This window comes from Homalodisca vitripennis, chromosome 1 (genome assembly GCF_021130785.1).
Source record: "Homalodisca vitripennis isolate AUS2020 chromosome 1, UT_GWSS_2.1, whole genome shotgun sequence".
NCBI lineage: Eukaryota > Metazoa > Arthropoda > Insecta > Hemiptera > Cicadellidae > Homalodisca > Homalodisca vitripennis.
This window is the reverse complement of record NC_060207.1, coordinates 13,086,370-13,109,509: the sequence shown is the minus strand read 5'-3', so window position 1 is coordinate 13,109,509 and position 23,140 is coordinate 13,086,370. Positions and strand designations below refer to the sequence as shown.

At 38.7% G+C, this 23,140-nt stretch overlaps 1 protein-coding gene across 1 annotated transcript in view; it reads left to right on the top strand.

Annotated features, from left to right (window-relative positions):
* Positions 1-2,155: 2,155 nt before the first annotated feature.
* Positions 2,156-23,140, top strand: part of LOC124357395 (BTB/POZ domain-containing protein kctd15) — an 81,437-nt gene continuing 60,452 nt past the window's right edge. The window contains exon 1 of the mRNA XM_046809156.1: positions 2,156-2,207. The gene's annotated coding sequence lies outside the window, so the exon portion shown is untranslated. The remainder of the gene's footprint in view (positions 2,208-23,140) is intronic.

Here is a 23,140-nt window from a genome sequence, read left to right as displayed (position 1 = left end):
AATTTTACATTGGTATTATATGAACCTTAATGACAATGAGAAAGATGTAGAACATTCAAATTTGTAAAGAAACTGGACACAATAGTATGATTTTTCCGAAATTACTTCTTTGGATTAGTTGGGTTTGACCGTTTCGTTCTGTAGGGTAGTTGGTTAGTTATTTAGAAGCAATGCTTCACCTTTGCTAGTTCTAGTGTTGTGTGTTTGTGCTCTTAGCTACTGTGCAGTGACATCACTTAGGTTCATTCTCTCCAGTCTAGATTTCACACAGTTCGGCAGGCATCACTTTATAACCATTTAAACTTTGAGTGGCAGTCTATTGTCACATATGTAGTTTTTTAATGTCTTAGGATACTTTACACCTAGAGAAGAGGCTAGATTTCAATCCTCGAAACGTACTGTTTTACATTTTGTAACGTATAACTATAGCGATGTTATATTTTATTTTTAACCAATAGGATTTTTGTTTAGTACTCCACATTATTGAAACATTATTATATACAATTTGAACTAAAATTTAATTTAGGTAAGAATATTATTATACTACAGGATATTGATAAAATAAGGTCTTTACACTGCTTAATTTAGAAAATAGTTGTTTTTGTGAGTAAACAGATAAAGGCTGTTTTGTACAAAAAGTCAACTCAACATTCGATTTAGGGCACTCGGTAAAAATACGGTCCATTTTTTGGAGAGGAGTCATCTGACCAAATTACTTTGATGAAATGCTATTACAATGCCATCACCGGCCCTAGTGACCAAGACTAAAGTGAGTGCGGCAATCATCGTAATGTCCGTTGGATGAAGGCGTTGTGTAGAGGGTAAGGAATGATAATGGACGAACACTTTCCATCGTTCATGTCAACTGGCACTTGTGCCATTGTAGAGGTCTCAGATTAAGATGTTTACGAGTTTGGGTTAAAATGAGGTTTGAGGAAACATGATGGAATGTTGTATGATTATCATGATGAGCACATGCTTGTTCAGCTGTAATTTGCATATTTGCGGATATAAACCCATAGCTCCATCACTGTGGATGAAAATTGTGAGCGGAGGGCAAAGCGATGGACGAGTACTGTCGTTCTAGTTAACTGTTTGCCATTTAGACGATCTGAGAGGCCTCAAATTTGATATTGTGTAAGTTTAGTTGAAGATAAAATAGAAAGAGCTTGAACGAACTTTAATTCGGACTTGCTAACCGGAATTTACCTAATTCCACAGATCTTCATCGTAAAATTGCGTACATCTGGATACAGTGGCCGTGAAAAGAAGCTAATGGAAATGGTCTTTCAGTAATTCTTTTTCATGTGAACGCAAACCATTACAGGCATCTGGAACTCAGCCAGTTCCCATTGACAGCGACATGTGCCATCATTGAACTCAGCGTTTCTCATATTGAAATGAAGTTTCAGACACAATTTCAAGTCTATAAGTCAGTTGGTTTTCGAGATATCGTGCGGATAGACATACAGACTGACAGAAATGAAATTTCCCCAGCCCATCAAGTGATAGGTTTCGCTAACTTTCAGCCAATTATGAATATGCAATGTCCAAGTTAGATTACCTCATGTCCTGCTTCCCGCAGCAACAAGTAAAAGACGCATTTTGCCGTTGCATTTTTTCATTTCAGAGGCTAGTGATCGAAAGAAATCCTGATGTTTGATCTAGTGAACTCTATTAAATAACAAAAGTTCCGATTACTCTCAAATAGTTGGTCAGAACTTGACAATTTTACGTTTCGGTAGTAAGTCTTTCATAAACGTCTTCATGAAGAAATATTTTGCTTCAATTTGAGCAACTTGGCCTGTCTAAATAAATATTAAAAGTATTTGGTTAACAAATATTTGTATAGGTTTTAGTGACTGAGATCTCTGCTAAAAATAACGTCTGTCTGTGATTTGCAGATCGTGATCCATCCGTCATTGAACCGTTCACTCGAATGACCATTTTTGTACCAGAAACTAACCGAATCATCGCATCGATAGTTGAATATTAACCAACCTCTTATCCGTAGATTTCCATCGAAAGCTGGCAGTACATCACTATAGTGTTAACTTTGAAAAATATGAGCCGTAATTCTATTTACTTCACAAACATTTTCATTTAGATTCATATGATAATCTTTACTTATAGCCATTTTTGTGTTACAGGTAAATAATACAGTCCTGTGTAAAAGCTACTCCTACTGCAGAAACTACTTCAAAAAGGTAAAATGTTTAATATAAAATTCGGTTAAAATTTACCATAATACAGTTTTTACTGCTGTATGATTTTATTTTTGCACTGATATCGTTTTTACTGTATTTGTCTATTTATTAAGCTATAATTAGTGAACATTTTCCAGAGCTGCTAAACATATTATTTTAATCTGTAATAAAATGTAGTTAGTAGTGATTTATTGGTAATAGTAATTGAATACATATTATTGTATTTTGTTTAATTAGTGTTCCTTCGATGTATTTCGTTGGAAAGAACACGAGGGACACCTAAATTAATTGACTTTTTATTTTGCCCTAAACATGAACTAAGAAACTTTATAGATATTTTAATCTCTGTCGCATGATCGCACGATTTTAGTTCGCTTAATAATACAATACTAATCTCTTCAGATATTGATTAGCTTATGTAGAACACTGTAGGAGTATTGACGATTATAGAAAACTTTGCAATGTCTTAATTAATCAATCGAGTAGACTACCGAATGCTCAGAAATAATCTTAAACATTACCAAAACTCACTTGTAAGAAGGTGTAAATAATTTTATGGCAATACAATTAAATGATTGGATACAACCGTTAATATTTCAAAAGGTTTAAACATATTAAAAATCACGAATTCTTGACTTATATTGCATGAATTAAAATAATATCTACTCTAAAGTTCATGTCATCAACTAATAACACCACTAATGAAGGGAGTGATTTACTAAAAAAGTAGCATTATATAATAAAAGTAATTTAAAATTCAATAAAAAAAGTTACAACAATTTTCAGTATTGTGTTGGATGCAGAATTGTTTATTGCGATATAGAACACATAAAAGCACAGTGATATGGGTGGAGACTGTTAATGAAACATATTTATAAAGTAACATGTAAATATGACGCTACTTTCCACGAGTTAAAAAGCAGCCAGATTGGCTCGGCGAAGCCAGCAGCCGCCCCCTGGGGGTACATTTGTGCGTCACTCATTTGAGGGAAAATGTTCAGTTACATAATTGTGCTCGGCGCGGCGGCGCCTAAGGGCGTATCGGCGCCAACAAAGTGTGTTGTGTTCGTGGATTATGTATAATGTTGTGTGTCGCGTGTTGTGTGCAGTAGCCATCAAACACAGTGTCGTTGGCGGCGCGTTTGTGAGCAGTGCACTGGTGACGTCATATGGCGGTGCAGTGTCTCATCGTGCGTCCTTTTGGCGCTGTTTAATTGTTGTTACGTCACGGCAAGCTGTACGCTTTAGTCATGGTATCGTGTTAGCTCTCAAATTAATCAAAAAAGTGTTGATTAATAATGTGTTATCAGATTTGTAGAAACATTTCACCTTTTATCTGACTCCGACTTTATGTCGTCCGGATCCGGCCCGGAGGACCAAAGTTTGACAGTTCCCACCACAATCCAGCGGGGCGGAGCCCCGGCCTTCCCACGTTGTCCTGGAGCCCGCGGAGATCCTCTCCTGAGGGCGGTCACTCCTCTTCGGCTAATCATCTGAATACCATTAGGGGTGCTCCCACCACGTGGGAATGGACCGTCCAACTGCCCCACGGCGGCACATAACAATGTATCTCGCCTGAATATCGACAACGATTGCCGCACAGAGACGTGGAACCGTACGTCCATATCTGTCTGCAGTCTTGGAAATCTGTGTTAGCCTCTTTAAGAAAACGTAGCCTTCGACGTAACTTGAGATTTGTTCACAAAGCGCAAGGCGTGAACGATACTATAATGAAAACATTGTGACATCTTATTGACAACAAATTCAAAATGTGTAATTTTGTGTTTATGTGGTGCTACGGGAGATTCTGATATGATGGTCATGGCTTATTTTAGAAAACTATTAATCGTTGACATGTAGAAATTTTTTTAAAAATTATAAGCAAACAAAGTTCTACATGCAAGGTACACAAATAGTTCAAAATAGAGCATAAGTAGATTTTATGTTCAGCATGTAAAATTAAAGAGATAATAGGTTGTGTGTGTATATATATACACACAACCTATATTATCTCTTAGATATTATAACATTTTCGACGTGGCTAAATGACTCGCATTGCTAAAATTTCACCAAGATCGGCAGACCGTGGTTCAGTTGCGAGCTGACGACTTACATGATTTACGGAAGTCGGTTCGATAAGTAATGGGTCCGGTGGGCGGGTGTTGATGGCAGGGTCCAATTATAGTGGTGGAGGGGGCTCCAAATCAGCTGATTACCGCTAAATCTCCCAATCAGCTGATGCCAACAATGATGCTAATGATCACGTGTCCAATTTTGCCCGGGCTTGTAAACAGCACGAAAATTTATTAGTTTATTAAATCGGTTTTTGGTAGATTGAGTGGTGTGTAAACCTGTTTTTTATATCCACGCGAGTTAAATATCACATTGTAAATTCGACCCCGGTGTGGATGTGACAACCACAGATTGCATTCTTGTGACGCTGGTATTATGTCACATCCAGATTATGTGAAATTGATTTTTTTACGTCTTAACTTTAACCTAAATGTTGTCTTGAGGTGCAATTACAGATACGAGTATTACTAGCATCACAATTCTGATTCATTACTAACTAACCCATTGTATTACTTGATGTTCCTCTAATACATTTGACGTGTTTTTTTTTTTTTTTTTTTTTTTTTTTACTGTTATTGTAGTCAATGTATTATTATTTATATTCATTATAATATTGTTACAATTAGTTTTGTTATTTTTCCAACTCTTTCATTCGGTGAAGTTTATAACAATATTCACCTCAAAATCTTACAATTTTTAGTACCATCATCCCATTAAAAAATTAAATACTAAAAATCTAGTATGTTTGAGTCATGTTGTTTTCACTACTGTTTACTCCAATATGACTAAATGAACAATAGATTGTTTTGCTAATGTTAGAAAAGTCAAAATGAGTTAATCCTTACGAAAATGAATATTCTTAATTGGGTGGAATTGAATGTATTTCGATTTAATTTTGTCATGTTGCGCTATAAATTATCTACCTAATTCGACTTCTTGTAAACGTTCTTACTTTCGAGCTCTCCAATTTCAAAGTTGAATAAAAAAAATTGTTTTCTTACGTGGTTTAAAAATGTAGTACTGTGGCCAATTTTCCCCTGTGTATTACTAATTAAGCTTAGATTGGATTAACATAAATATGTTCGTAGTAGTAGCAAATTTAAAGATAATGTCAAGAGCACTCGCGTGATCTGAGATTGAATTTGGGTGCTATCACGAGGTATTTTGTTCGCCAGAAAGCGGGGTGCTGCCAAATCCAGGGGCATTTCCGATCGCTACTTCCCTGACCTCAGATCACGTGCCAGATCGTCCAACGTGATCTGACGTCGGAGAATCGCCAATCGGAAATGCCCCTAGCCACCAGTGCGGGCATCTGTGACGGGCTCCACCCCACATTTCTGGCGCAAAAAGAATTTAATATTCCCTCAAGATATTACCTAAATTCAAGCTTTGAGAGCTCGTAAAGGTTAACTTTAACGTTTTCAATCCATAATACATAGGTACCTACTTATATTGAGTAACAAAAAGTAATAGATATGGACAGCGTGGTCTCCGTATAATAACAAAGTACCGAATATATTTGCGAAAGTATAATTAAACTCTATTGAAAACACCTACTCGTTTCACATGCCAACTCGTATTTAGTTTTTGCTGCCTTCGAACACCGGATGCATTCATCTTAATGTTAATCACTGTAAATGTACTATTTTGAAGGAAACAGGATTTTTCCGGACATTTGCCATCGTCCAGTGATACAAAAATAAGAATTTTGAAGAACGATGGCAAATGTCTGGAAAAATCCTGTTTCCTTCACAATCCTTCCACCGTCAAAGACAAACTTCAAACAAACTACTATTTTCAGTAAGTTTAATATCATCTAAACTAGTTTTGCAAAAACTCTGGTTCTAAAACTGCAAGGAATTAAGTTAACTGTTATAAATAAACAATTCCGTAACAAAACACGTTATCAATTATTATAACTTAACTGGAAAATGTCTGGTATTTGTAAATTTAATGTCGGAAAAAAAGTGACGAAAATAATCGTTCTTGATTTGTATTAGGTATGGGACTACGTAAATGTTGGTCTAATACAATCGTGTCCAATCAGTATTGATTCATCTGCCAAAAATAATAATTCACTGTGTATAATATCGTAATTTCGTCAACTGACTCTGCGCACTTTTTCTGTTTTCAAGACAAACACAGCTCGGTCTTACGCAGAAATGGCGATTCACATTTAATCATAAAATACGACAAATTGGAAAACTCGGTCCTAAAATTGTATCTTGTATCCGAGGCTCCCCGGGGCGCTCCGCTTTGTCCATCCAGTAGAATAACAAGTCGGGTACAAAGTAACTAGATATTTTTAAAGCAAACATTTTTGTTTGTACCTCTGGAAATACAGAGAGTGTCCGGAACACAAAATACACAGTATCGGCGATAATTCCGGTGAAACAAAATAGATGGCAGCACAGTCGCTAATGACACGGGCACAGCCCAGGGCAGGTAATTAAAAGCTCACCCCCGGCGGCTCGCCTCGAGCACAGCTCGGCCTATATAAATCAGCTGGGTTATATGCTCGCTGTTTAATTGTAGTCCGCCCCGGGCACTCAGCTTGTCCGCCATTTTGTTTGCCCCGAGCGCACGTCCATGTATAATTCTCTAGTTCCGCGGCTAACAATTCTATTACACCATTTAATGCGGGTGGTGACCTCGTTTGTGCCGCCCTTTGAAATTCGCTGTTGATTGTTTCAATTTGGCCGGTTTTAATTGTAAATGGAAAAGGTCGCGTTTGCCCGGTAACGCGGGAAATAACATTTTTTCCGATCCGTAAATTTTGTCGAGATTCTAATTCGACCCTAAATGGATTCTTTCGATTCGGACCACACAGAGAGTGGAGTTTCTTTCGACTGTTACATTCGCGACGGGAATCGATCTAATGTGATTGAACTGAAAGTCGAGTCCCGGGGTGACTATCGATCGTCGGTCTTTTGATTGCGAGTAATAATTACTCCGAGAGTAACGCCTTCCGAACTGTGCATTACAAGTCGGTTTATATAAGAAATCGATACTCGTATCGATAAAGAAATTAAAAGTACCAGATTGCCTATAAAGATTTTACGTGACCAATATTTCTTTTGCTTAAATCGATATAAATTATGAATCGATAACGTATATCGAATGAGTACAAATTGTGCCAATGTGTATAACGCAAATATCGATTTATTTGCTTATGCAGATAAGTTAATCTGCAAAGACATAAGTGCACCAGATCTAATGTGACTTATAGAATAATGCAATTTTTTCTATTTTGTTCCATTTATCCACGGAAACAAATTCATTACACACAGCATAATGCAAATTTAGAAGCGATATATCTATATAACAAATATTACTCATTGTCAACAAACGATGGAAAGCATCTACGTGATTGATTATTATTAATTAGTGGACTGTAATGCAAAAATTAATAATGATTAATAAATAATGGTTTAGCAAGGCTTTAGGTGACTCGAGTTTTAAGTGTGCAATTACGCGAATAGCTTTTTTTGAAGTGATTGAAATGCAAAGTGAAATGCTCCCATGAATAATGATGGCTTGTACAAGCTCTCCATATTACGCCGCCATCACAACCTGGACAGGAAAGTATGTGGCCATGGACCTCAAAACATGACTTGTGAGTAAACGCGATCGACGTGGCCAAGTCATCCCCCGGAATCAAGGTACTTTCTGGCGAATTTCAAACAGTACACTCCGTACATCTTCTACCAAAACCTTAAGACCTTAAAAATTGTATTTAGAAGCATTAGTCTTGAGACTGAAATTCTTGAATGGACGGATGCAGTAGTAGGGATCAGTAAAGCCCGCTGTTTCAGAATTCAATTAAGACGGAATTTGATTATTCAACGCAGTGATCAATCCCCTAATTTTGATTCTTTATTTTTATGCTAAATCCATGTCACCATAACAATACTTTAGTCTTAATTAAAAATTTTCCTGAAACAGACGTTTTCCACTTCAGGTCCACCAATATACTGGTTACTCGTCGATACAATCCTTTACTGGATGCGGTTTTAACAAAATTCCGCTGTTTCAGAATTTAAGTAAGAAGAAATTATTCAACTCAGTTATCCTTTTCCTAATTTTGATTTATTTTTTTTATGAAAAATCCGTGATACCATAGCAACAACTTGGTCTTAACTAAACGTTATCCTGAAACAGACGTTTTCCACTTCAGGTGTCACCAATCCGCTGGTTACTCGCCGATACAATCCTTTTCTGGATGCAATTTTTTGGTTTAACAAAAGTCCGCTGTTTCAGAATTTAGATAAGATGAAATTTGATTATTCAACCCAGTGATCCTTTCCCTAATTTTGGTTGATTGTGTTTATGCAAAATCTATGTTACCATAGCAATACTTTAGTTTTAACTAAACATTTTCCTGTAACAGACGTTTTCCACTTCACCAATCCGCTGGTTACTCGCCGATACAATCCTTTTGCTGGATGCAATTTTTTTGGTTTAACAAAAGTCCGCTGTTTCAGAATTTAGATAAGATGAAATTTGATTATTCAACCCAGTGATCCTCTCCTAAACTTGATTTATCTTTTTTGTACAAAATCTATGTTACCATAGCAGTACTTTAGTTTTAACTAAACATTTTCCTGTAACAGACGTTTTCCACTTCACCAATCCGCTGGTTACTCGCCGATACAAACCTTTGCTGGATGCAATTTTTTGGTTTAACAAAAGTCCGCTGTTTCAGAATTTAGATAAGATCGAATTTTATTATTCAACCCAGTGATCCTCTCCTAATATTTGTATACAAAATCTATGTTAAAATAGCAACAACTTGGTCTTAACTATACATTATCCTGAAACAGACGTTTTCCACTTCAGTTCTCACCAACGTACGGGTTATTCACCGATGCAATCCTTCAGGCTAATAGGTAGTATTGCAGGTATAGCTAGGTAAAAAAAGTCGGAGACCGATCGGAAGACAATTTGATGAGCTTCCCACGCGATTGCCCGGCCATGCCGTAGAAGGCGGTGGAGTCCGTGCTCTTCTTCATTCTCCTCTATCCATCCATGTCACATTAGCCCTGTATAGGGGCAAGGGTACTCATCATTGTCAGCCGTACTGAAATTGAAATGTGACTTGGCATGAAGATCGGTTGTGCAGTGCTTTCACGTTCAATTAAACAGCGCACAGACTCGCGATATTAGTGCTTTTTGCGTTGTCGATTGAATCTACGAGATTCGTTGACATTGAAAATATATTGGCTAGATTTCGCTTAGAATTTACCTTTGTTATCAAAATTCTTTTGTAATGGCGAGTGGTCGGATTGTCTATAAATAACCTATGATCATAAAGAAATAGCTAGGTAAGTTGCAATAAAAATGAAAAACTATAACCTACCACTGCTATTATGTAATAATTAATCAATCTACAGGCAGTTGGCTGCTCCTCATATATTGTAACAGTATTGTTACTTTGCAATAATAATGTATCTTTTGGTTTCTATTTCAAAAATTTCTGTAAGTTTCTAATAGTGTAGGAGTGTGTTCAATAGCATGCTTCTTGAAATCTATAAAGAAATTTTTGCAAGAAAGAAAGCTATTGTCAGCTATTCCAGTTTTGGTGAAGTAGAAAAATAGCGAGTATCGAAAGGGTTACAGATATGGAAACGACAATATTAGTCTCAAATCATATTTTTCCAGCTCAATACTTAGTTGTTTCACTATCGGATACCTCATTACTTTAAGGGTGTGATGAGTTATATCATCATATTTAGCTGACTTACGGTTGGTTTTAAGTGTGCTAACCTAAAAAAAGTATCTTAAACTTAATTTTGTTATCGTTCTGTAAACATATTTCTGTAAGATTAAATATCCTTACATTATGACATCAGATACTCTGAAAATGGCACATAATCCAGTTTTCAAAACTAAGGCTCACAATTCGTCGGTATTTCGGTTTTCAATGTAGATATGTTTACGGTATTAATTGAAGTTAACAAATGTAGATAATGGTCTTCAGAAAATGTAACATTCATTGACGTCGTTGCAAAGCATATACGAGTAGATTTACTAGAAATAGTGAGTGGTTTTGTGAAATAGGGCAATTTAAAATCTAAAAGTATGCAACCCTAAAGAAGATTTATTTTCTACGTGTATTTATTATTTCATACAGATCAAATAAAGTCTTTTTGGAAGATTTTTTAGAATTTAACTCGGATATAAAAATACTATTAATGTAAAAATTCATAAAGGCGCCAGAATATTTTGGCCCTTTAAAAGGGTATTTTATAATTCTTACAATGAAAGAGAGAGTGATTTTTTACCAATTGCTGGATCAAGCAGTTATAATAATAACATTCTCTACTAAATTCCAGTTTTTTCTTCTCAATTTATTCACAAATTACACTTTAGTTATATCTAATTTTTCATACTGGCTGAAATATTGTCAACATTTTTGTATTTGCATATTTACACCATATGGTATTTTGATTGTAATAAAAATAATGTAAATATTTATTTGTGGAGTCGCCTGATGATGAAACCTTTGGTTTCGAAAGGCCTCGAACAAAAAATAAGTAAGTTTGAAAAGTATTGTATTATTTACATTTAGTAGTATTTATTCCCTACTCAATTCATTATAATTTATAGGTTAGCTCTAAGACACAACTGTAGGATCCCTGCTGGTGTTGTGATATACTGCTGGACATATGGGCACACACACGCTCTTGCGCCCAGTGCACGTGTGATGACGTTGTCCCGACTGTGCACACACACCACACAGTAGCCGCCCGTGGCGCCCTCCTCCTTTCTAACTTTAATTTAATTACGCTCGGTGCCATCGCGTCAGTGACGTCACTAGCGCCGCGGCACCCCCGCCGTGCCCAGGCCTGAACTGTATTGCGCTAGCCACAGTAATTATTTACCCCCTCATTACCGTCAAGTGGTGCCACACTGCAGGGACGTTTGCGGTTTTAAAGTCCTCCCGGCTCAGCCGGAAAAAGTTGGTAGATTGTGTGACAACTGAAGTGTTATTAATTTATTCTTGTTGGATTTACTTGTACTCAATATCTTGAAATGTGTTGAAAAGAAAAAAATATGTAACAAATTTTGTTAGCATTCCAGAACACTACTAGGTTTATAAATACATGAATTTTGCTACCACTTGAATGGCCGCCATTTTGAAACGAAAACGAATTAGCCAAATAGCTTAGGCAAGATATTTATAACAACAATGTTTGTACTGAGTTTCAGCATTTTTTTTGGAAAATTATTGTTTCCAAAAGATGTGTTATGTAGCATATAATATGTAAACTTTTCAACGGGGGGTGGTATTTTGGGTTCGGGGGTCGTGTTCTTTGAAGTTGTTCAGACATTTTTGATAAGTGCTACCATGACAACAGTAGCAATAGGCTTATTTTGTATATTAAATCTACCTAAAACACATGAAAAAGTAAAATTGTTTTGAGAAAGAGATCCAAGAAACAACCACCCGTAATATACGTTATTCAAATATATGAATATTAATTTGGTATGACAACAGTGGAATTTAACGGGGTAAATATAGTGATTATTTACCAGAAGTTCTCAAAATTACTTTACTACGGTGGCCATTAATCAAATTGTTAAACCATTTCAAGAAGATATTTGGTTTATTGGCTGAGCGTTAGCGAAGCCTATTACTCGAGGAACTAGAAAAATTTCAGTCTGTCTGTCTGTCCATACAATATATCGAGAGCGAACTTACCTTTAAGTGGAAATCTTTCATGAAACAATCTGTATGTACACTAAATTGGATAATATGGCAACATATCACTCCATACGATATGGTTGAGCGTTAGTTAATAATTTTACATTGGTCTTATGGGCAACCCTGGTGGAAACGATTAAATAAATTTGTAAACAAACTGAGTACAATCCGTATGAGATTTCAACACGTGCATTTTATTTGTAGATCAAAACAAAAAGAAATTATACAGTGGAAAGTGTTTTACTAATCGGTGATAATATTTTATTTCAACGCACCCTTCCGTTCTAGTACGCTCCCTAGCTGACGGAAACTTTTATTATTTAACTATTCTTATGAAAAAAAAATGTTAATGTATCATGTGGTAATATACATCACTAGAGACATTTCACCTGCAGACTTAACATTTCTACATACACAAAAAGGAGTTGTGTAATGGTGCAAGGGTATTTGGCTGAGCGTCATTGAAGCCTATCAGTAGGCTGGCAGAATTTCTATTTGTATGCGGGAGGGGAGGGGGTGTACAAATTTAATTTTTTTCATGTCTAACTGGCTGCATGTATACAATAGGTAGTAAATGTTGCGTTGCAACCTCAGTGAAGCCTGTTAAACATATCGCGTACTCCTATCATGTATCTATCTATACGGTGGGGATTAAATAATTCAAAATTCAAGGGACCAGTAACAATTTTAACTACTAGAAATTTGTAATAATATAGATGGACTATTGTCGTTGTATTTGAATGTCAAGTAACGGTGGGATCGTCTAACATTTCGAAATTAAAAATGTTCGTATTATCCAAGAACGAGAGTAATTGTACATAAATTATTTGTTTACTATGTACAATTTATTATTACTGTATATAATTGTTAAAGAATCGGGAGAAAAGATGAAATTATTCAAAATTTACAATGATAAAAGTTTGAATTATTTAAGGTCAGCTGTAATTGGAATTAGGTTAATTTTCTGTGAATGAATTGGATCCTGTTTTAAATATCTTACTTTTTTAAATTAATTTACACATCTTCCTTTGTCTGTGTACTCCTGCCATGTATTTGTACATTGAAAATTGAAAAGTTCGGAATTCAAGTGACCAATAAAAGTTCATATTAACCAATGTTTTGATTAATACAGACTGTTGCTGTTCTGTAAGAAAGTGACAGGGGGATCGTGCAACATTCCGAATTTAAAATTGACATATTATCTAAGTACAACAGTAATTGTAAATAAATTAATGTTTTGTTTAATTATGAAAAATTCATTATTATTGTTTGCGAACGTTAAAGAGTCACGAGAGAAGTAAAATTTATCCGAAATTTCGAATTAAAAATGTTATGAATTACTTAAGACCAACTGTAATTAATTGTAAACAGACTCGTTTACTGTGATCGAATTGGATCCTGTTTTAACATCTTAGTTTTTAAGTAATTTACACATATCCCTTGTCTGTACTCATAGCATGTATTTGTACAGTGCAAATTAAATAGTTCAAAATTCTAGGGACCAATAAATTTTCGTACTTACCAAGGTTTTGATTAATACAGACTAGTTGTTTCGGGGGGGGGGGGGGTGTAAACATTCCGAATTTAAAATTGTCACATCGTCTAAGTTCAACGGTAAATGTAAATATATTATTGTTTTACAATTTTTTATTATTGCATATGAATGTCAAGGAACCGGGAGGAACGTTAAATTATCCTAAATTTCGAATTAAAACGTTTTGAATTATTTAAGGCCAACTGTAATTTTATTGTAAACAGACTAGTTTACTATTAACGAATTAATTCTGTTTTTAAACTCTTCGTGCTTAAGTAACTTACACATCCCCCTTGTGAGATCCAGTTACAGGATCTGAGATAATAGCCGGACGAGTTGTACAGAGCAATACCGCCAGGTCGGAGAAACTACCGCCTGTTAAACAAATACCGGGCTCTGCTCTGCGCGCCCAGCGCGGTACCCGCGCGGTTTATTTTGTCTCAGGGGTTCCTGCTGTTTAAATATGAACAGAATTTTCGCTCATTATTCAAACAGCGACCGCAGGATGTAGAGTAACACGTGCTGGCGCTGATCTGTGAACAATACAGGTGTATTTACTCGGCCGCTGTGCCGACTGTTTGCTGCTCAAACATCCTTGCTCACTAACATTCCACTCTTATTTTATACCAAATGAAGGGCTAACATTTAGAAACCTACATCACTGCAGGCGGAGTTCCAGTTGAATATTTTCTCGCAGTGTTCACTCGTGTTTCCCGCCAGGCACAAGTGCTCGTACAGATTATTCTGTATTCTAGATCCAAGTCAGCCTACAAGGTCCTTACGAAGAGAAAACATTAAATTACACTTGACTATTAAATCGAATCATAATAAAATTAATCTTGAAAATTTCAAAAAAAAAAAAGAAAAAAGATTGGCCCCGGATGGGACCTCAGAGACTTGTGCGTGGTGGGAAGTCCATATCTTGTCGGTATGCACTTGTTTATTATAAAAAATATAACGTTATGACAAAAATAAACATTCTCATAACAACACTGAAAACCGTATCTTAAAATTGAAATAAAAAATAAATAACTAGCCTATAGTTGACTGCCCCTATATAGCACAAGAATGTATGTCAATTTAGTAATTGATAATCTAGTAATATTTGCACCAAACACTCTATTACAAACAAATATAGACTAAGGTATATTATTTTTAATAGGCAACAACAAATTTAATTTGTACTAAATCATCTTTGATTTTAGTTCAAACCTACTCATTAATTTATATTCCTAGATGCATAGCATTGCTAAAAGACCTGCTAAATATGAGAGTAAACTATACTGATACAGCACGTGAATTGATTAATGCAATATTAAGTTATTATTGTTATTGAGCGAAAACATTAAATTTCACACGACTATTAAATCAAATATAGACTAAGGTATATTATTTTTAATAGAGGACAACAAATTTAATTTGTACTAAATCATCTTTGATTTAATTCAGACCTATTCATTAATTTATATTCCTAGATGCGTTGCTAAAAGACCTACTAAATATAAGAGAAAACTATACAAATACAGTTTGTGAATTGATAACTGTAATCCTTCAAACAAAGAAGGTTAAATTTATAACAATGTACATAGTGCTAATGTTTCTGTGTGAATCCATATACTATGTATATAAATTGTAACAAAACATAATTTAATTTTAATCATAAGCTTAGTGGTTTAGATGTTTAATCTCCTCATGCAACATGAATACAGTATTGGTAAAATGCAGTAACACGCATTGTGGTAATATTATAACGTTGGCTACACTGCAATATTACCTCAGTGCGGGATAACAAAATCGCATAATTTCCAAGTTGGGAAATATTGCCATTGATGGTGAATGCCTGTTTAGTCTCTCAATCGTCAACAAGGCATATTTACACTTGGCGAATGTTTGCTTGCTGACTATCTGTTTTGAACATTTTTAAACAGTTAATTACACTAATATCAGATAGGGGTCAAAAATATACTGACTGAATAATAGATTCCAGATGTGTAATGTTTTATCATATTTATTATTTTTGTAATACAATTATTAGTGTGATTGTTAAGTTAAGCAACAATTCACCTTTCTCTAAGTGCAGCATCTGGGATCTCACGCCTTTACAGACTTGACTCCTAAAATCTAGAATAATGTTCGTCTGAACGGATAAAGAAAATTCTGCAATGATAAAGCTCAAAATGAACTCCTTATTTCGTTTCGGCATCAAAGAGTCCACAAAATAAAGTGTAATAAAGATGAAGAGCAATTCTCATTTTCTCATCAGATGTACAAATGAGTGCACTACGATAGGATAGACACGATCTCTAAGCACGGTGGAGCAACCGAGTTTTCTTGCCGGAGTACTTTATGTGTGGATCTCTTTAAACGAACATGATTCTAGATTTCAGGAGTCAAGTCTGTGACAGCATCAGATTCCAGACGCTGCAATTGGAGGAAACCCCTACAAAAAACCTACTCCGCCGTTGTGTGCTAGAAATTCCTTTTATATCTTTGATATTCCATAATATTACCGTTAAAATTAGAGATTTTGATAATTTGAAATAAAAGTAAAGTAAAGATAACTTTACCTGGTGAAGTTAGGTCTAAGAAGCCCTCTATAACACTTAACCTGGGGACCAACGGCTCAAAGGTGACTTCCGAACCACCGCTAATGGCCGGGCAGGCGGGCTGCTTATAAGGACAGGATCGCTCAGCGGTCATCCAAGCAGCAGCCACGCTCGACGTTGCTTCTGGGTTATCTTGCGATAACCGTCGTACCCGCTACACTGCGCCATTGGCAAAATTGAAGCTTGGACTAAATATAAATAATTCCGAATCATAGTGAAGGACCAATTATGTGTGTGCTAATTATCTAGTGTAGGCTATAGGCGCAATGAGTGTTGGAGATAAGTGAGCAGGACTGTCAGTTTTGGGTCTTACCGAATAACAAAAGAAATGCAAAGATGAAAAAGGAGAAGGATGATACTTGGATAGTACATAAGTGAAAAATTGAGCAACGAATGACAGATTAATCACTTCTCTCTCGGCTACCATATGTTACTTCCAGTCACGAATTACCGGACATTATCTGCCTTGTAAGGTGGGCACGTTGTAACATTAGAGGTGCAATAATTCATGTTATTGTCAGTGACAGTGTCGATCAGTCAAGTCGGTGCACACGTGAGGCCTCACACCTACGTCTCGTGTCGGGCACGGACACGACACAGGGACATCTCGTGGTGACAGTCCCGGTAAGGACAGCTGTGTCGCGCCCACAGCTAGCCGAGTCTGACTCAGCACAGCACACGGTGCCATATATCTGGCGGACTGATTGGGCAATGACAATACCGTCGGTGACCGACTCGATGATAGAGCGAGTCATTAAACATTCATGAGAGGCCATATGGAAACGCCGGGCTCAATCTTAATAATTAAGTACGGCTAGTAATTGTTAGTATATTAAGTTAACTAATAGGTAGTAATTAGCGTTAGTGGGAGTGCCGGTTGCCGCATCGTCTTAGGTGTCGAACTTTTGAGTCAGGGTTGCAGGTTGCGTACCTTCAAATCCCGAATCAATCTTACTGAATTTCATCGGATCCTTGTGCAGACCGTTGGGACAAACAGAGCAAAGACGAAATGTACCGGCTCTTCCTAAAACAACTACGATTCTGGTGAGTATATTGGACATACCAGAAGGAGCAACCGATTCACATCTATTCCAGGCCTCGGAAGACATTCGCTGAAACAAAACTACTCTTATTAACATATGTATATTTGTAAGGGTTACGTCTTTGTTCAATCCATATATGTGAATTATGTGTTAGGTTAGTTATTTACCTGAAAAAAGAGATCAGAATGCAGATATCGAAACGTAATGTCACTGATTTTTTGTTTCACTGAACGATGGTAGATGTCCGGAAAATCCCGTTTCCTTCACTATGTCCTTTCTTCGTGAGCTATGCTCGAATTTTTCATTAGGACAAGTAGCGAGCTTTTTAGTACTACAGGATTGCTAAGGATCTTAAGCTTGTCACCAACTAATTTCTGCATTATCTGAGCTTTAACGCAACCTTAGTTGGAGAAGATGTTGACATCCTCACCTTTTTACTATTTCGACTCTAAACTATTTTAGTACATTTACTCAGCATAAAATCATCTATCAAGAATCCAAGAATGAACGTAGCAACAAACAATACGCCTGCCAGAAGTGTTCAGTCATGCCCTCTACTCAGTTAAGCGTCGCAGAAGCCTCAGCGTCTACCAGCCCCGGCCCAGCTGGTGATGACTGGGACTTCCATTGACCAGCTGACAGATTGGCCGCCGTATCCCGCCCACATTCCGACCCGGTGTCCGCTTATTGAGCCTTCGACTTCTATCGGCATTGTTCCGTCACCGGACAATAAAACGATCAATAAATGCTTTCAGCTCTTTTGGCCGGTCGGCCCGTGGAAACGGGGCGAAGTGGGAGGAGGCTGTCGGGTAGATGATGTGCGTTCGGTGAAGAACAAGCGTTTCACCTTTCAGTCGGAAGTCGTTGAGGGTGCGCCTGCGCCAGAACTGAATACACGTACTTGATGTACTAACAGCGCCTGCGATCTGTTTATGCAACAGTAATTACCATTACCATCTGAAGAAGTCTTTGAGTCATCTTTCACTCACTGCACAGGATAATGCTTGTACTAAGAATCTTGTAGAATTGATGGGTGGATTCCTCCAGAACCCAAATGATGAAAAGTCTATGCTAGTCATCTTTCATTAAACAGGATAATGGTTGTACTAAGAATCTTGTAGAATTAATGGGTGGATTCTAACAGAAGCCAAGTGAATCCGTTTCATCCGTCAAGTTTATATTAGGGAGTATTCAACTTAGGGAGGATTTAGGTCTCTATCACAAAATACAGATTCATTGGACTTCTTTTTTGGAATTCTTGTTGATTTTCCTTTTTAAAAGGTGTTTAGTTTCCAGAATACGAATTCCCCACGTCTCTAGATCGTTTGTGCTCCTTGTCTTACACTGGTCTCTGGAGTCGCCGTGTAAACTCCAAGCCGACAGGCTGTGATGACGATCTCCACGACCCCCCGACAAGGAGATCAGCTGTTAGTAGCTAGCTGACGCGGCCCAAGTGGACTAATGAGACGCGGCAATAAGAAAGGCACGGCAGGAGGAGCCGGCTACCGGAGTGCCCCGGGCGCCTCACTTCTCCGGTACCCGCTACATCCGCCAACTAGACGAGAAGAGGGATAACCGGCTGTGGATCAGGGTCTGGATGAGGCTGCGTAGCTGGTGCGGTTCTGCTACTTCCGGCTTTCATCCTGTCAGTTCATTTTAACGTATGAGATCTCCTTCACTCTGCGGCAAGAAATATCCTAAATAATGTTCATGTACAATTTTTTGGCGAATCAATAAGTAATAAATTTAAGATAAACTTAAGTAAGCTGTTTTCATTAAGAATCTTTTTGGCTCTACATTATGTTAAGGCTTGGCCCTTTACTAAACAAAACACACCATTTCAGTTTAAAACTGAAGACATTTGTAAACTATGAATATTTGCGAATTTAGGCTATTTGGCCGTATAAAGGTGAAGGCGCTACCACAGATGAAGTGATACTGAGTCGTATTATGATTGAGAAAAGACTTAAAGGCGAGGTTTTGCTGAAACAATCTTGTAAAAATCTGTTGACGTACTTCAGTAATGCTAAATAGCAACCATCTGTTTCAAATCTTGAATGAGAATGAATTGCCGGCGCCCCTCCCCTCCCGCGCAGACCGCACGGCGAGAGCAATCCCTTCAGTCGTAGGATTACCGCGCCTGTCGCCCGCCGGTGGGTGAGCGGTCTTCAACTCCTGTTTTGCATACGATCGGCGAGACGAGGCGGTGCGGGTGACAGTGGACGGGGGCGAGGCCCCGGGCCCACGCCCATTGTCCGCGACCACTGCCCCGGGCCTCGCCGTGGGCACACCTGCAGGCGGTTCCGATATACGATGTAGCCCACCCCGTACTTTCACCGGGCGATTTAAGGTGCCGTTGTCAGGGTGGAGAGTTAGCACACAATGGTTCGCGGTGGCCGCCGATACTATCTGGCTTTGTCCCCGCGTCAACATTATAAATTCACATCACCGACGGACACTCGGCTATATTTCATCTGAATATGTTGTATTCAAGCTCGGCCTCTCGTATTTTACTTGTACGTTCCGGCCGACACCGCGACGTGGAGGTCCAGCAGTATCGTCGCTTTGCAGGACACGGGTTGTGATCCTTAGAGTTGAAGGACAAGTACATATGTATATTGACACCGCGACGTGGAGGTCCAGCAGTATCATCGCTTGGCAGGACACGGGTTGTGATCCTTAGAGTTGAAGGACAAGTACATATGTATATTGACACCGCGACGTGGAGGTCCAGCAGTATCGTCGCTTGGCAGGACACGGGTTGTGATCCTTAGAGTTGAAGGACAAGTACATATGTATATTGACACCGCGACGTGGAGGTCCAGCAGTATCGTCGCTTGGCAGGACACGAGTTGTGATCCTTAGAGTTGAAGGACAAGTACATATGTATATTGACACCGCGACGTGGAGGTCCAGCAGTATCGTCGCTTGGCAGGACACGGGTTGTGATCCTTAGAGTTGAAGGACAAGTACATATGTATATTGACACCGCGACGTGGAGGTCCAGCAGTATCGTCGCTTGGCAGGACAAGGGTTGTGATCCTTAGAGTTGAAGGACAAGTACATATGTATATTGACACTGCGACGTGGAGGTCCAGCAGTATCGTCGCTTGGCAGGACACGGGTTGTGATCCTTAGAGTTGAAGGACAAGTACATATGTATATTGACACCGCGACGTGGAGGTCCAGCAGTATCGTCGCTTGGCAGGACACGAGTTGTGATCCTTAGAGTTGAAGGACAAGTACATATGTATATTGACACCGCGACGTGGAGGTCCAGCAGTATCGTCGCTTGGCAGGACACGGGTTGTGATCCTTAGAGTTGAAGGACAAGTACATATGTATATTGACACCGCGACGTGGAGGTCCAGCAGTATCGTCGCTTGGCAGGACACTGGTTGTGATCCTTAGAGTTGAAGGACAAGTACATATGTATATTGACACCGCGACGTGGAGGTCCAGCAGTATCGTCGCTTGGCAGGACAAGGGTTGTGATCCTTAGAGTTGAAGGACAAGTACATATGTATATTTTACTTCATTTCCCGTGTAATTTGTAGCCGACACCGCGACGTGGAGGTCCAGCAGTATCGTCGCTCGGCAGGACACGGGTGGTGATGCTGAGAGTTGAAGGACAAGTACATATGTATATTTTACTTCATTTCCCGTGTAAGTTGTAGCCGACACCGCGACGTGGAGGTCCAGCAGTATCGTCGCTTTGCAGGACACGGGTTGTGATCCTTAGAGTTGAAGGACAAGTACATATGTATATTGACACCGCGACGTGGAGGTCCAGCAGTATCGTCGCTTGGCAGGACACGGGTTGTGATCCTTAGAGTTGAAGGACAAGTACATATGTATATTGACACCGCGACGTGGAGGTCCAGCAGTATCGTCGCTTTGCAGGACACGGGTTGTGATCCTTAGAGTTGAAGGACAAGTACATATGTATATTGACACCGCGACGTGGAGGTCCAGCAGTATCGTCGCTTGGCAGGACACGGGTTGTGATCCTTACAGTTGAAGGACAAGTACATATGTATATTTTACTTCATTTCCCGTGTAAGTTTGTAGCCGACACCGCGACGTGGAGGTCCAGCATTATCGTCGCTCGGCAGGACACCGGTGGTGATGCTGAGAGTTGAAGGACAAGTACATATGTATATTTTACTTCATTGCCCGTGTACGTTTCTGGCCGACACCGCGACGTGGAGGTCCAGCAGTATCGTCGCTTTGCAGGACACGGGTGGTGATGCTGAGAGTTGAAGGACAAGTACATATGTATATTTTACTTCATTGCCCGTGTACGTTTCTGGCCGACACTGCGACGTGGAGGTCCAGCAGTATCGTCGTTCGGCAGGACACGGGTGGTGATGCTGAGAGTTGAAGGACAAGTACATATGTATATTTTACTTCATTGCCCGTGTAAGTTTCTGGCCGACACTGCGACGTGGAGGTCCAGCATTATCGTCGCTCGGCAGGACACGGGTGGTGATGCTGAGAGTTGATGGACAAGTACATATGTATACATTTACACCACATTTTATGTTAATTTGACTTATAACAGGACAAGGTCATGTCAGTACAGAGTATTAATTTATACTCCCCACCCCCCAAATAATCTTCTCCATATGCCATTGAAGCATTGTGTTGCAGAATAACACACATGATGACATACGAGGTATGGCTATCAAGTGACGACGTGATCTTATGTATAATAAATTGTAATGTTAAATACTGTAAAACACAATTCATGTAACTGTTAAAATACTTTATTCTTTGTATAATCAGTTCATAACTGTATACCACTATCTGCATGAAAATTTAATTCATCGTCTCATGCAATCCGTAATGTTTATTGTTATATGAGAAGAAGGAAGATGTAAGAGGAAGTACGGAACAATGTATCTAGTTTTACCTTGAGGACTTTTTGTTGGTTTTAGAGTAACGCATCACTATATTCAATAAACCAGATACATTTTGAAAAATTTACATAAAATCATTAAATAATTTAAACATTCATTGTGTTTGCCGGTTATAATGAGTAATACTTATGGTGTTTTAAACTCAATTAGATTATATTATGAATAGGAGATTGATGTGAACTAATATGGAGCTGATTGAAATTAATTAATGAGTGACTGATGACCATATTATGTAGATAAAGTAAGAACATTATTTTAGATGGTTTATATTATAATTTATTATAAATGAAAGATAAATGATTTATGAAATGCCGCAGTTAACTAATGCCATTTTAATTCGGATTTTATTATAAAAGTGAATCTCCACCATTGGAAAATCACCATCTCACCTCGCTCAAAAATTGTATAAGCCGCGCCACGCCAGCCTCCCAAATAGATACGAACGGCGTGGCGTGGCTTGATGCACGTTTACATATTCTAAAGTCTTTGCACACAATGGCGTCGCCCAATTACTGGTTACCTTTATGATGCAAATGGCGCGCAATAATCAAGCCACATTGTTCCCGCGAGTAACGAACCCGGGGTCTGAGTTGGTCGACAGATTTACCTGCACACTCACACGCACACACACCGGCAGCTACGTATGTACGTCTCCCCCGGACCACTTTGTCTGCCCACTTGTCTACTAAATCCGCCTGATCACCCTGGGTCGTGCACCGAGTATATAAACACCTCCGAGCACTCGCCTCCTCCCCCGGGCCACTTTGTCTGCCCACTTGTCTGCTACATCCGCCTGATCACCCTGGGTCGTGCACCGAGTATATAAACTCCTCCGAGCACTCGCCTCCTTCCCCGGGCCACTTTTTCTGCCCACTTGTCTACTAAATCCGCCTGATCACCCTGGGTCGTGCACCGAGTATATAAACACCTCCGAGCACTCGCCTCCTCCCCCGGGCCACTTTGTCTGCCCACTTGTCTGCTACATCCGCCTGATCACCCTGGGTCGTGCACCGAGTATATAAACACCTCCGAGCACTCGCCTCCTCC